At 41.9% G+C, this 16,356-nt stretch overlaps 1 protein-coding gene across 6 annotated transcripts in view; it reads right to left on the bottom strand.

Moving 5' to 3' along the window:
* LOC112464815 (chondroitin sulfate proteoglycan 4) overlaps positions 1-4,295 on the bottom strand; it is a 47,209-nt gene extending 42,914 nt beyond the window's left edge. The window contains exon 1 of one of the 6 annotated variants that reach the window (XM_025032035.1): positions 42-4,295. The gene's annotated coding sequence lies outside the window, so the exon portion shown is untranslated. The remainder of the gene's footprint in view (positions 1-41) is intronic. The other 5 variants (XM_025032036.1, XM_025032037.1, XM_025032038.1 and 2 more) reach the window with 5 other exon arrangements.
* Between the last annotated feature and the right edge of the window lie 12,061 nt (positions 4,296-16,356).

Here is a 16,356-nt window from a genome sequence, read left to right as displayed (position 1 = left end):
CGCGCTACGTACGGATTTCTCGGTGAAATGGTGCACCGTACCGCGCCAACGCCGCGCTTTGAGTTTACGGGCACGTACACGCGCTTGTTGCAGAAAACTCGCACTCGCGAAAACTCGAGTCAAAGCATTGAACACCGTGAAGCAGGTGTGTTACACCTCCGGGAGTTTCCAAGCAAAGAGAAAAATGTTTTATTAAAAGCAACGTTGTAATAACAAAAACGCGATAGAATAGTTTAGTACAATTAATCCGTGGTCTATAAAGCATTATTTCAAACTGGTATTAGTGATACATTTGTTACCTTTCTTATATTTAAAGCAAATAAAGTGAACTAAATAAGCTTTATTAAATTCTTAAAAAAAATTGATTGATATTAAAAACTTTCGTGACGATTATTAATACGAGCAAGTTTCAGAACTTTATGAAAATTTGTTTTGTATACATTAATCCTTCGAAACTTCTGCTTTGTAAAATCTTTTCAGTGTAGGATATGCTAAGAAAATTGGATACAAAAGGCTCCTCAAAATTTTCTCTCGGTTATGGCAGTGAGCGATTATTTTGTTTTATATTTGTTTTAGCGATGTAAATATGTAGACGGTTATGAGAGTTCTTGCCAAAGATTTTTTCCAAAGAATTATTTTCAGGATGAAAAAGCAGCAACGTGCCGCGTGACGCTATTGTTTGAAAGCATCATAATCTCAGTGAGCCCTGGTGCAAAAAGCAATAAACGTAAAGCTAATATTTTTCGACCAAGATATTTGCGAGCCCGTTATAACACCAGAATTAATACACTCGCAAATGACTTTTAAAAATATCTGCGGAAATATCGATAAAATAGCCGCTCGAAGATACGTCTCGAACAATTTACAAAACTTATTCTCGACAATACACGTGATAAATAAATCTCGCTACAGTGTGATTGGGATACCGCAGCTGTTTCGGGAATATTCATAATAAAGCAGGCAGAGCGAAATTCGGAGTAAACGTATTCTTGATAATCCAATCGATATAATCAACGAGAGAAGCTCCATTTCAGTCAATCGCGTATGTGCGCAAATTATACAAGAACGAATTTCGCATACGTCGGTTGTCATCTAAAATAATTATTCCCCGTCGGAGGCGAGAGAGAGAGAGGCGTCGCCACTCGTTCCCGCAACCACGAAAATTACCGTGGTTGAAATTAAAACCACTTGAAACCCCACGTTCGTACGCGTCCGTGAGAAAGCGGTACGGCCCGGAAGGCGGTATTTTTCCGCGGTGCGCGAAAGCCCCCTTGCATTCCAAATGTGCGAACGCTAGCTTCCGCGCGATAAGAAGTTTTCTGCGTTAGGGTAAAAGAGAGACTTTCACACTGCGAATCTAAACATTTAAACGACCCTGTGCCAGCCCGCAACTTGGCACTCTCCTTCCTCTCGCCCTGCCATTGGTTTACTTCGGGAGTTTCTCATGAGAAATAGAGAGAGATAAAGAGAAAGAGAGAGAGAGAGAGAGAGAGAGAGAGAGAGAAGAGGAAAAGAAAGAGAAAAAGAAAAAGATAGGAAACGAGAGAGAGAGAGAGAGACAGCTTCGAGAGGACTTCTCTAGCGTCTCAGCCTCTGCGAATCTCATTTACAGTGACCGACATTCGACACGGTCAACGATCCTCGAGTAGCGGATGACGACGAAATAGAGACAGAAAAAAGAAGAAAAGGCAGAAGCACAAGACGAGCAAAAAGGCAACCGACACGCTCGACATGCACACGGGCCATATTTTTCGTCCTCTCGCTGCCTCCTCCTCCTTCTCCTCCTCTTCCCCATCCTCCTCTTTCTCCCGTGTGCACACTCGTCCTCTACACCGTCGATCGTCTCGACACAACACCCCTACATCGCGGGAAAAAGCGCACACCGTAGCCGATTGTTCCTATACAACGGACGAGGGCAAAACAAACCACCCCCGACTGCAACCCCTATTTCCAGCCGTCACGCTGGAACGAGACTTCGAACGCTCATCCATAACGCAACCCGTGTAACTCGTTCTTGCGAAACGCGTCGAAGTAGCAAACTGCACGCTTTTGTTCGAAGGATACACGAATGATCCGTCGTTTTGTCGAATCTGGCTTTCCATATATCTATGCGATATCGCTCCTCTTTTTCTCATCTCCCGTTTGTTTCCCCTACAGACTTGACCGCGCGTGGAATCGGCAACGGTTTTACCGCGTCTAATTGTCGCTGTGAAGAAGGGGCGTTGGGCGAAATTCACGGAAATGGTGCCACCGTTCGCGCGATGCGAGGCGAGCGTACATACATACATACATATTGTATGTATACCTGTACACAGGATATATGCGCACGCGGACATATATCGGGCTTGTAGAAAGCCGCTTAATCTCGCGGCAGATTCACATGAAATAATCGAGGAGAGTGAGGTACATCTCGGTAATTTCCAGTACTCCTACTCTCCGCTTCGGCGTGCGATTAAACGGGCTTCGGGCTATCACGGTAGAACGGATGATGTTTTTACCATACTTCCTGTTTTTACGCGGCGTTGAAGAGGGTCACGACGACGACTGGTCGAGAGAGACCTGTCGCAATGATACGATACTCTCGTTCAATAGAAACATACATACACGCGTGGTCACGTACACCCGCGTACACGTGCGTACTTAACGCGTTTTTGGAGCATATATGTGACCGCTCCACTCGCACATGCACGCGCGGAGTTCCAAAAGAAAATCGTGGCATCCGTATGCGGATGGATAGGAGAATAATAGAAAAGAAGAGCTTTTGCTAAAGATTGAAATTAATAATGCTTTGCGATTAGATCTCTTCAAATTAGGTCAAGTTAGATCAAGTTAGATTCCTTGTGATTTTGTTTGTCGTGGCTTTGACACGAAAACAAACATATTTCGACAATTGAAATCTGAGATGAATTTAAGAAGAACATCATTTCTAAATTTCTGAAAAGAATGATACAAGCTTGAAATAGGGATACTGTACGTTTATCGTCGATATACGTACCGTGTCGTATTTTTTTAAATGGTTTGATAATTCTGAAAAATAACGTTTTATCTCGACTAGCGCATCCCTCTCCCACGGTTATCCCGCTTCGATCTCACCGAGAACGGCGGGATTTTCATCGTATTTGCGAGACGAATGGCACGATACATCCTGACATCTTTTCGCATTTCGTATAGCTGCGAAGCGGATAATATTTTTATCGCGTCTCTCCGACTGCCGCGTTACCTTAGCAATCTGTACGAAAGGACGAAGGCGGCGCAGCGACGATACGATGCATTCTTTTAATAAAGCACGCGCATAACACACATACAACAACGGTCGGCTGTCAAGGCGACAAGTAGGGATCGAACGCACCGCGAATTTCGGTCAAGATGAGAGTGGACAAAGCCTCGGCGTAGAAGCGAGCACTTGGAGCGTCAGCACCCTGGGTATACCCGAGAGAAGACGAGAGGACGACGAGAGAAAAGGAGGACGTGGACGCGAAGGTGGCCAGAATTTGCGTCCGTGGACCGTGACCGCTCGTATAGCCTCCCAGTTGGCGAGAAAGCCGAGGACCCGTGTAATGGCTCACGTAGGTGAACCCGTGCACGCGGCTGAAATTTAAACTACCACCACCACCACCAGCACACCACCACCATCACCGACATCAGGAACCACTACTACCACACTAGGAGAGTGCACCCACCGGCATAAGCATCCACACTACTGCCGCCACTGCCACCGGCGCGGCGTATCACCACCACCCACCCTTCGTAGTAGAGAGAGGGAGTGTGAGCGAGCGAGAAAACGAATGGAGTGACAGGAATGAGAGGCGGAGTTGAGGGAGGCTAGCAACCCCCAGACCGGCGTCGCCGTCGTTTCGTCACCGGCCGTACTCTCGCGCGCATTCCGACCGAAAATTCGGCGAGTTCCTCTCGCGGCGAGAGTTCTCTCCGTCGGCTGAGGATCGACGAGGACGTACACGGCTTTACGGCCGTACGTCGCGTGCTCTGCGTGTACCAAAATGGTGAAGGTCGGCGCTGCCCGGCTCGTTTTCACTCGCGACTCTCGCGGTGGCGGATAAAGAGAGAAAGGGAGAGAGAGAGTGAGAGAGAGAAAGAGAGGGAAAGTGTGCGCGCGGGTGATAGAGGGAGCCGATCGTTTTCAGTCTGGTCCAGACGGAGAGAGGAGAGAACGGGAGGCGGATAAAAAGAGATACGCGTGTGTGTAGAGATATAGGAGACGAAGAGAGTGGAGAGAGGACCTCGGCGCTTCGACCGGGCGCTCCTCGGCCCTCCTCTGCCGCACGACGACTGAATCTTCGGGGTGGACTGGGGAGGCTGCGCGCAGGGTCGACCCCGCTCGTTCCTGCACCCCTGGCCTGTCTGCTTGCCTATGCTTTGCTTGTGCCGGCCAGTGGTGGCGGCGACGCGAACTACGGGGTGGATAGGGACGCTGTTTTAGGATTTCTCTTTGCGACGGCCACGCATTTTAGACCCTCGATGGGCAGACGATGATGAAGTTTGATGATAACGCCGTTATAAATATTAATGGCGCAGGATATGGGATGTTTAAACGCGTCGGGTGCGACGGAACGCCGCGCGATATTCCCTTACCCCGTCGCGATTAATTAAGCATTTTGTCGTCAAACAATTAATCGCCTTGATTATCAAATGATCGAAATTCCATTCCTCATTGTTCTCCCTATTAATAAGTTAATTGCGCTCAATGAACAATTAATCCTTTAATCTCGACCCTCAATCTCGATAATTATTCATGTCATATTGTACGTATCGATAGAAGATAAATATATGTTTTAAGCAGTAATCGTGAGACTAACATTTAGAAGAGGGAGAACTTTGATTTACTTAGTTGAATCTTTTTTTATAGAACCACATTGATCCATGTTATTTGTTCTTCAAACAAAAATTGCGCCGGTGCGAAATGAAAACCGGTAGAACTTTTATTGACTGTTAGAAGCTCTCTTTGATCACGAACATGTCGAGTTTTACTTTCCAAGTAAATTGAAGGATTATAATAGGAAGTCGAAATAGGAAATTACTAAAATGTAGCCATGTATTCTATTATATTAATTGTTTTTTATTCCAATAACAGACTAGACAAAATGCCATTTACAATTATTATGACGTAAAAGTATAGTTACATAAATAATGAAAATTATATCTTATCCCGAAATAGAAATGATAAAAAGAGATAATTCAGATATCATCAGTTATCACGTACTTGATAATCGCATATGTAAAAATAATTTATTGTTAATATAATGAACGTAATTAGGACGATGTTTTGGTTTGTGTAAGTGGCTGATATGTTTATGGCAGGTAGTATAATGACCACGTAACAAAACAAGTTACACATTGCATTTGAGAGAGAACGTATCGTTAATTTTCGAAATTTACACTGAAATTCATTAACACCATAGCATTTCCAGATTCTAAGATTACTAGGTATTTTTTCGGATGCATCTAATCGTATTTTTAATTAAAAATATTTTTTTATTTATTGATTTAGTATTATATATATTGTATTTATTGATTTAGTATTATATGTTATTATTTATATTTAATCTATGCATTTAATCTTTCACAAATGTCAAACTGTCAGATTAAATTCTGAATCAACGTCTGGACGCAATGTATTTGATCGAAAATATCTAATCCTTTGTTTCGAAAGTACCAAAGCATTTAATGAACTTTATAATGACATATGTGACTCCATCCTATAAATAAGTGACCAAACACATCATAGGATATATATTGTGAGAGAATGACTCCATCCTATAAATAAGTGACCAAACACATCATAGGATATATATTGTGAGAGAATGTGTTTTAATAGACAAGATTTTATTTTAGTTACAGGAACATAAAGTATACGAATATTTAATAACTTAATATTATATAGGATCGATATCAACGTCGAAATTTCGTCGATACACACGCAGCAACGACATAAATATTATTATAGATATAAACTGCAGAGGTATAACATTACCCCGGATATAATTAGCTCTTCTGCATTTAGCGTGGGCAAGCAGCCTGTTTGTTCCAGAAGTAATAATAACTGCTCGCCGAGCCTGCGCGATATATGCAGATACTGTTATCTTTCGGCTGATTAATTATAGACATGAAATTATAGAATGCCTGCTGAAGAATAATGACGTTAAATAATGTAACTTTTCTGCCGTTGTCGAATAATTTCGTATACGAATCGAAAGAAAAGAATCTTCAATTGGAAATAGCTGTGATAGCTTCGCTAGTTATTCTGTGCCGAGAGGGGCACGTAATCTGATATATTTCTATTATTAGAGATTACAAGAATTTCGCGTTAATAATTTGCTCGGATATTTTCAATTTTGTCATTTAGATGATAAAATTACAGCTCCTTCTATTTGTACGAATTTCTAAGGTCGCATATTTATGCTCGCAAACACCATCGCTAGATGCGGATTTACTTGCAAATTACTGAAGACTAGCAAAAAAAAGTAGGACTTTCTCGTTAAAAGTTGCTCGGCGATTTTCCGTTCGATTCCGGACTGTCAGGAAAAGATCGAGTATAAGACGTCGGTATTTAAGATTGGATTTAATAGCAATTTAAGGACATACAATAGTTGGTGCATACAACTTTCTATGTCCGCTGAGAGTGCAGAATTGCGAAGGGAATTGCTAAAATGTGTTGAAACGGTGTATTCCCAGCTCTATAAGCTTAAGCGTATATCGCGTATTGCGTATGAAACTTTCTCTTTAAACATCGCCATGTCTAATAAACGTGGGTTTGCAAATCGTTAGTTAGGCGGTAGTATACTCATATTTTCAACTGTTATTAGTGTTCAGCAGCGCTGCAGCATTTTAATTATAATCTTCAATTATGATCGCGATAAGTTTAATGAAGTCGGGATACATTTGCAGTTTAACGGGTGCACGGGTTTTTGCCACGCCCTATGTTTTTATCTTCAATAAAGTTTAACAGCGAAATTTCGCCGAAGTCAAGCGGCGCAGTCCCCCGAGCGTTTTGCTAACGTAATGGCAATTTAAGCATCTCGAGAGTGAAGTCGGAGTGTGGTGGGCACGGTTTACCGACCCGCCTGCATAGTTTCCCGGAGTGCGCCGGGCGGCACGGCACAAGTGGCGAATTTTTGTAAGACGTGAGCCGCGAGGAAGATGACGCTTACCCGCATCCTCGAGGGGGCCATTTCCGTTTTTCCCGGGCGGTTATCGCGCACGTACGGCAATTTCAGGCAAATTGTTTGTAGCGAAGCTTCCTGCAAACTGAAACGAGCATATTAGCCTGCGCGCGCGTGGAGGAAGTTTATTTGCCTCGAAGCTTCGCAGTGTGGCCCGCGGACGTCAAACCGATTAGAAATCTACATTTGCTATCAGTGGACACGCACAAATATATAATATATTCTCACAATCGATTAAATGCTACCGCTCTCGAGCTTTCCGGCTGAGAAAGTACTGATTGAGATTATCCGCTCTATTATACATACTCTTCTTTTCTACAGTTCAATGGCTTGCGTTTTGAACTTGGAAAATACGCACGTATTTACATACTGTGATGTAGTGTTTTTCAATATACTATAATAAAATCCATTAAACACGTTAGCGGTATTTGTCGGCATGCATAATTAACACCTCGTTGACGGAATAAACTTATCAGCAAATATTTGTTAGTTTGCAAAGTCCCATTTCGGACTTGGTTGAATTCATGAGCCGCACATGTGAAATTAATCATTCGTCGTGGCGGATAGGGAGGGGGGAGTAAAGTCAGGGAGATAATAGCAGATCAATAACAATAATTCGCACGTTTTGATCAAAATTGCCACGAGGTTACACAAGCGTGGGCTTTAAAGAGGAACGTTTGCGATATCCTGCTGGAGAGATACACGACGGGGGTTGATGTATTTTGTGGGCCCTTTGTGCGCCCGAAACTGCTTCTTCGCCGCCTCGTCGACGGAGCGGACAATATTTTCTTTCTCTCCGTCTCAAATTTACTCCACCCCGGGGAAATGTTGCAGAAACATAACTAGAGCGAAATAACGCGATGTATCTGCAGGGGAAAAATATGCAATGAAATTATGACGAAACGGCTTCAGCAATTGTTCTTTGCCTGTGACTCTCTCGGACCGAGCGTGTAACTTCCTTTTCCTCCTTTACCTTTTCCGCGTCCTCGAAGTTTCCGATTTCATCCTATATAAGTACGAGCCAATTATTCGCCAGTTCGGCGTTATTGGCGCGACGCGACCGTGTTTTCTCTTTCCCGTACAAATTTACATGTCCTCGGGGAAATGTCGAAGGAGCACGGCAAGATAAAACGGTACACCGGTAGAAGTGGAACTGTGCGAAAAGTCGAAATCGCATAAAAATTATTTATACGACTTTCACCCGGCGGCCCTCGCCGCTCGCGCGGGGCTCAATTTTTCATGCAATTTCTCGCGAATGGCCAATGCAGTTGCGCCCGTGCATCGGCTAATCCTCTATTTCATGCAAGAATTAATACAAAATCCACCTTCAAGCAATCCGTGACAATTTCGATGAAAACGGCGTGACGGCTCGTCTTGGCTAAACCCTTCGTGCGATTTTTTACTTCCAAAAAAAGGACGAAGGTGGGATGTTCTCCACCTCGTGAATTCACCTGAAATTTACTTTACCTCGGGGAAACGTTGGTGCGATATGAGAAAGGTGATATAAAACGTTATGCTGAGGGGATACGTTCGTTACGTCGAGAAATTACCGGGCACCTCGCCGGCACCAGGTCGAGATCCTTAACTCTCAGATCGCATACGCCGAAGTACCTTTAAACCCTTCGCCCGACTTAAATCTATCGAATCTTGGAACAATATTTCCTTCCTTGAGCGAATATTTACTTCGCCCCGGGGATACGTCGCGGCCGTATAAATCTGGGCGTAACGACACGGAGGATATGTGCGCGCAATAAAGTTAGACCGCGAATTGATGCGCCACTGGGTGCAAATGTACTGTCCTTCGTTCCTCGCAACATATTATATCGATACCTTTGAGAAGGATATGTACTACGTAAATTAGCTTCTTTTTTATCATTCAAAATTTGATTTAAAAAAAAGGGTACATTTTACTCTTATTGCATTATTTCTTTAAAAGAAGCGTATCGCGATTATCATAAAAATCTTCTTTAGTCGAGAGACACGACAAAGAAGCGAAACATATTGCGTCACATTCTTAACTCCCACAAAAAAAATCTGCAAAGATCGTATTAAAATATCTCGCTGGGAAATCACAATATCTTATGTCCTACATAAGGGAGCGCGGAATATGTGGAATATATTTTTAGAATACTTACATATAATGTAATCACTCACCTCTATATCTAGTATATATATATATATATATATGTATATTTTTACCACAGCGGCCAACATGTTCTAAGGATATCGCACGCGAGAGATTTTCTTTATAATTCCACATATCTCCCGAGATACCTGAATACCTTATGCGAAAAAGCACTTTAAAGTAATACATTTAGATTAAAATGTACTGATGATATTTCAAGGAAACTGAGATTTTCAATGTTCAAGATAATTTCAATTTATCTCGGAAATTTTTATCGTTTTATTTCATTACCCAGCTATATACTTTCGCGAACCCTATAGAAAGAAATATGTTCCTCGTGAAAACCTCCGCGGCAAAAATCTCCTTTTTTCGGATATCAGGCTACACGTGGTTACATTAGGTAGAAAAAGATTAACGTGAGCGCGAAGGAGGTTCCCCGTCGCGTCGGCGATCTCATCCCCGTCGTCGTGTACGTTTCCGTCTACACTTTCACCCACAGACGCCCTCAGTCGTGTACATTGACCTCCCAACAGAAGAAAGACGAAGTTTATAAATATTTCGCGGTTTCGCCGTGCTCTCACCCTTGCCCGTCCCGCCGCGCCGTCGTGTTGGCGTGCTGGAAAGTGATGTCTGAAGGGCTCCGCCCGGCGCGGTCCGACATGCGGTATACTGGAATACGTTAAAAGGCTCTTTTCTCCATATGCCGAGGGGTCGATAGGAACTTTCGACCGGAGGAACGTACACACACGTTCACATAGGCAATACGGATCGATAAGTTTTTGCGAGGCACGATTTTTAAAACGTGCGTGCGCGCGAGCACACGTTTGCGATATAGCCTGGAACTGGAATTGGAACGGAAAGTTTTTTCACGGCGAAATTTGCTTGAAAAATTTTCGCGACGGCCGCTCCTTTAATTACGCGATATTGCGTGCCTCTGTGTCGCGCGAGTGTTTCGCGTTGCAGGGAAAGCTCTTTGTGTGCCACCGTGTGTAAATACACGGTCCTTTCCCACGTGGGACGTGTGGGGGGAAACTCGCTCCATCGTCGCTTTTCCGTCCGCGATTCGGAATCGCTCAATTCCGCTCGGAAAGTCCATCCGATTTTCGTTTTTAAGAAACCCATTGCACGCGACGCATAATTACTTTTTACGAATGCGCGCGCCATTCGGACGCATTCGGTCGAATCGGCGCAAGTACGAACATTGCCACTCTTTTCAGTGAAAGCAACTCGGAGAGCGACGTTATTTTTCTAGTAGAAACGACACAGTTTGTCCTTCCGCTTCGTGCAGCTCTCTCACGTAAGTACATTAAAAAATGCAGTAGCATTACACAATGCCACGTTGGCGATTTGAATGAATCGCCAACTCTATTACTATTCATTTTGACTCGGGATTAAGAGAAAAGTCGTAATAGGTTTACATAAACTATCTATATTGGAATAATGTTCCTTTATTAAGAAACGTAGAAGAGAATTGAAATATTGTGAAAATAGACGCACGCAATATCTGCAAATCATTGAATTTTCTTCCCGTAAAAACTCGTATTTGTATATTCCGTAATCCGTATGTTCCAAGGAAATCGTCGTCCTAATGACCGTACTTAAAAAATATTCTTTACTCCTATCGGATAAGTCAACATCACATAATTCGCATCGTTAACATGCCGTGTCGGTAATTCATAGCACGGCGCTTTTAATAGCACCTAATATTCTTAAGAATATTACCGTGGCAGCGCGTAAAATTTAAGCACGTCCTTTATCTCCGAATAAATCAGAGCCGCATAATTTCTACCCTTAATATGTCGTTTTAATAATTTAACTGGGTTCGGCTAAAATTCGTAAAAAAGTAATCTCCAAAAATTCGAACTTTTATACATATAGGAGGTAACTAAGGTTACGTTTTTTAATTCAACATTGATGTTATATTAATATTATATTACATTAGAGAGAAAGAGAGAGAGAGAGAGAGAGAGAGGGGGGGGGAGTTTCAATAATTTGGATAGGTTAATGGAAAGATGTACAATGCAACATACATCGTTACAGTCTTTTTGTCGAGAAGGAACTAATCGTCAATAATTCTCCTTAATCTTCTCGTACACTAAACACTAGTTCTTATCCTCGAGACAGAAGCTGTTTCCCGGAGGAAAAGTAGATCGAGATTTCAGGAGGATTAGCGAAGTAAATAAAGCAAATGGAAGCATTCCAGGTTCGATTGTTCGGATAAGGGTTAACACGATCGCGTGCACCTCACAGATGTATACCCCCATTATCGTTCCACTTCAGCAACTTATTACGCGCTACTTATTAGCGTTTAATGCCCGGCGCGGCGTCGACGTTGGTGAAATAGAAAGGGCGGAAGCAAACGCTCCAACTCTCGATAGCAACAAACTGTTTCGTGAATCTAAAACGGGGGGAGAGGAGGTATAGTTTCGTAACAGTCGTAACCGCGTGCGGAAATGCACGCGAGGACCGCGCGGATGCAGGTGTGATCTCAACGTGAACGTGACTCGCCATTGACGTAACGATACGATGCGCTCGAGTAAACCAGCCGTTTTCGACGTGTGCACCCTCTCCACCGATGATCGATACAATCGAGGGGTCCGGAGGGCGAGAGCGGGGAAGCGGATGGGGCTGTGGCAAAATCGGCCTCGACTGTACGAGAGCGGAAAAGGCACTATCGCCAAACGCGGCGCACACCGACCCACAAAAGCATAGGTAGCAGCAGGAATAATATTCAGACGGAAATCTGTTTGTTTGTTCGAAATCTGCGCCATTAAATGATGTTTCTATAGAAGAGAGCGGCTTGACGTGCGATATTGGATTAGTGGGGAGGGGAGGAAAAAACCGGTGGCGCGAGATCCGCGAGTGGCCTTAAATCCGCGAGGGCGTAATTGCTTTCTCGTCCGAATCCCATTTTTTAGACTTGTTTTTTTTAGAGCGGCCGAGCACCGCTTCGTACCGCGTGCCTCGTTCAGGTTCAGTGTTCGAGAGATATGCTATAGCATCCGTTTCTTATACCGTCTCCGGGTACTTTCGCAACGCAATTAAAATCCACAGCGCGGAGGTTCAGCTCAAGCTGAGAATGCCGCGTTTGAGAAGGTCTATCGATTTTATACGCGTACGAGCTAGGGTCGTGTTTTTGCTCACGGCTCAGCGACAGAATATACGCGCAGAATTTAATATCTTCTTGAGAACACTTTGTCGGATTTGAGATAACGTGTAATTTTTGAAAATGACTCTTGTATAAAAGAAGACTCGTCGAGAAAAACCGATCGCATATCTCACAAAGTTCCATGAGAAAAATTGGCGCTATAGTGGCGCAACATTGTAAACTTACGCATAGTTCTTTATATACATGAACATTCGAAAGATATTATCTAACGTCTTCCAGACGTTTTAATGCAAGATTCGCTTTTTTTCAATCATTTCTGGGAAATATCTCAGTTTTATTGAATAAAAGGTCTAAATGTTTTGCTTGCCGTTTATATTCATCTTTTTCAGTTTCTCTGATCAAATTTAGACTGACTTCTGCATGAAACGTTTCTCTGTTTTTTTTTTTATGTCTTATTGTTAGTGAAAATATTTACTAAGTTTATCATTTACAGCTCCCAAATTTTGTAGAGAGAAATTAAAATGTGAGTGCAGAAAATATACTTTAAAAGACATCACAACTTTTATAGTCTGAAAAAGAGATGTACGTTAAAATTTATTAAATAAAAATAAATTTGAAGAAGTATTTAAATATATTGATATCTGTAACATGGTTTCATTAATAAAAAATTAAATAATAAAGAATATAAAATAATTTCTTTAATCAAGTATAATTAAAAAAAATGAGGTTGATCACTGAATGATTCACATATGTCAAGTTAATCAGGAGACTAAGCTGAATCACCGTCAACCAAAAAACTTGAGAAATTACGGGGCGTGTTGTATTATTAAATGGTACTAATAATAATAGAAATAATGTATTGAACTTCCGAATAAAATTGTTTTTCCAATCTCGGTTTAAACGACAATAGCTTTGGACATTTGATATATAAATAGAAAAAAAGCTTTATAGTACGTTCCATAATTTTTAACAGCGAACATTTTGCCTGTTGTCAGATTTATTAAGCTCGAAGCGAGATAAAAAAATTAATTTAAATATTATATAAATAGACTGACAATCTCTATATAATGAAAGTTTCATTCCTCAATATTCGGCCGAGAGATGTGACTTAAGCGTATGTATTACGTCGCAACAGTGGGAACAGCTGTTGTATCCTGTGCGCCGACGATTTAAGACACGCTTCATATGCATTTCGCGTACAAGCCGAGAAGCGGGAGAAACAGGGGTGCAAATGTATGAACTCTGCTTAAACAGGCTCAAGGCTGCATACCCTCGCGCGGGCATAATTATTTCCCTCGACGGTCTGGCAAAATCGTCTAACATAAACAGCACGATATTCAAAGTCAAGCACGATCGCGACGTCATGTTATTAATTCGTTGTTTCGAATGAATGCGCGAAACGGAGCCATATTCTGAGAGCATATTTGAAATCGTTGAATAGAGGCAAAATTTTTCTCCGCAAAACTAAACCGCAACGAAATTAAAGCAAAGAGACGAATCTCTTTTTCAAGCTTAATTAGAAAACTTACTTATTAGGTTACTTTTGATGTTTTGGTCCCGCGAGGTCTGAACGAAGTTGAAAATGTCGAGACGTTACAGGGAAATTTTATCGCTCTCTACTTTCCCTCTCTATCTTCTCTCTCTCCTCCCTTTCCCTCCCCTCTCTCTCTCTCTCTCTCTCTCTCTTTTTCTCTCTCTTTTTTTTTCTCTCTCTGCTCTATCTCAGTCGCGCCGGGGAAAAAATTCCCGTTGCGTGTTGCCCGACCGACTTGTTTCTGCATTTGTGAAATATGCAAATTAAAATTGCTCTGATTCCTTCCGTTCACTGGTCCGTAAACTATATGACACGAGTGTAAATCAGCGGAGCGATATTTTTTGATCCCACCACATATGTGACGTTACGATTCGTCATTTTCTGTGACTTAAAAAATATCTGGAATAATCTCAAATATTTTGTTAAATATGATGTGAATTATATCGTTGCCGTATTAATGCCATGCTTTTTTACATTTCACTGTCGGGGATATATCCATTTTCAGGCTAACAAAAACATTTGGTGGAAACTTTCTTTTTTTTCCTTTTGAGTTACATATGCAACCTAAACTCAACTGTAACAGGATATATGTGCTACATAACTTGCGATTTGTTAATTCCGCCGGCTTCGAAAAAGTCACGATCGATTTTTCCAAGTTTATTATGCGAGCATCTCGCATTGAATACCTTCGCTTCATTTTATGCACAATTATTCTAAACCGCGCAACTGAATACCTGTCAAGAGTTTGATGTAACAGAATATTCGATCAACAATGAATAGTGTCATTTGAATGAAGTATATATATCTTCGGCTATAGTTAATCGAATTTCTTTCTATAATGCTTCGTTTGCAATTGTACGTGCTATTTGAAAGGCAACGTCAAAGACACAGTTTGAGCATCAAGAACGCCCTTTCCTGGTAGGCCGTACCATGACGATTTTTTTTTTTACTAGTCGCGGCTAACGAACCATGGAACAGACATCAACTCCATTTCGGAGGTGCTCCAGTTTCGAGGTTTAATTAGAGTACGTCAAATAAGCGCATTATATTTTGACAGTTTGCGTAACATTTTAAACCGAGAAATAATTAATTTATCATTTCTCTTTATTAAAGTATAAAAATTAACCAATGCAATTTCAATTTGTGCGATTATTATAGACTCGCGGGCAAAAAATATAAAAACAATAGAGAAGAAGAGGTACAAAATTATAAAAAACAAGAATATATTTTATAATTACGTTGTAATTTTTCGAAACTGTAATTGCGGACGGAGAATGAAATATTTCGCAAATGGCGGAGATATTGGTGTGCATAATCATTAGTATATGCTTCATGAAAGATGCTCGTAATTTTGTGCTCGAAATAACGCAGCATGCGGTTTAATAAAACGTTACCTCCCTGTGACGGCAAAGCCATTTTTCAATCAAAAGCACGAGCGTGCTACCGCGTGCGCGTTAATCCTACGGTTCATCACGCGTATGCGTTATTCTAAATATTCAACGTGCAATAATTAAATACGTCACAAACGGCTCAGTATTAATCGCAACGGTATTGGATGTGATTTTCAATTAGCGTGAATCGACCGTCACACATAGTCACTATGCGCGGCGACGAGCGACGAGTGACGGTGCAATTATGGTCGCGCCTTTTACCCCGATATACATTTATTATGGAGCACTGCGGAATCCGTAGCTTCATGCCGCGCTGGCAGACTAGATTTATTACTCATGCGCCCTTTGAAATGTTAATATGGATTTTGGAGCCTTGTTTGAAACCTTGCACTATATATGCTGCGCGCGTCTAGGCTCGCGCGAGGCGAAGAAGCCGACGAGGAAATACACGCGGCGCGTCACGAAGGCGGCAGCTTTGGCCGCGACTAACGATTCCCCGGCAGCCGGTACGAAAATAAACTATTTATGAATCATTCCGAGAACACACATAATTCCCCCGCTTCTCTGTCCTACCCCGGTCTACCTCTTTTTTAAACGATCACAACGCATGTGCGCGCATGCGGCTCTCTGCACTTACCGCGATGCGTGAAATTTTATTTTGGTCAAGTGTCCCGCCGCCGCGCCGTCTTACTTTTCTTACGCCATATAAAAAGCTTCTAACGTGCCTGTCGTGAGCGGACAGACTTTTATCGAATATATGTATTCGTATTTAAAGAAAGATATATTTTTCAAATAGGGCAACCTCTTCTGTGTAGCATCACGAGTGAGATGTTTCTTGCATCAGGACCGAAATTAATTTCCATAAATATAACGATCAAATTTCATATTATTAATAAACTCAAATTTCTAAAAAAATCTCAAACGATTAATTTTTATATTAAGAATTATTGCATTAAAATTGTAATCATTAAAAAAAGGAAGATAATTTTGTTCATCGTAACAGATAAAAACATAGACTT

The sequence above is a fragment of the Temnothorax curvispinosus genome, unplaced genomic scaffold (genome assembly GCF_003070985.1).
Source record: "Temnothorax curvispinosus isolate PA1 unplaced genomic scaffold, ASM307098v1 QBEX01014594.1, whole genome shotgun sequence".
Taxonomy (NCBI): domain Eukaryota; kingdom Metazoa; phylum Arthropoda; class Insecta; order Hymenoptera; family Formicidae; genus Temnothorax; species Temnothorax curvispinosus.
The sequence above is the reverse complement of the archived record's forward strand: the minus strand, read 5'-3'. Positions and strand labels throughout refer to the sequence as shown.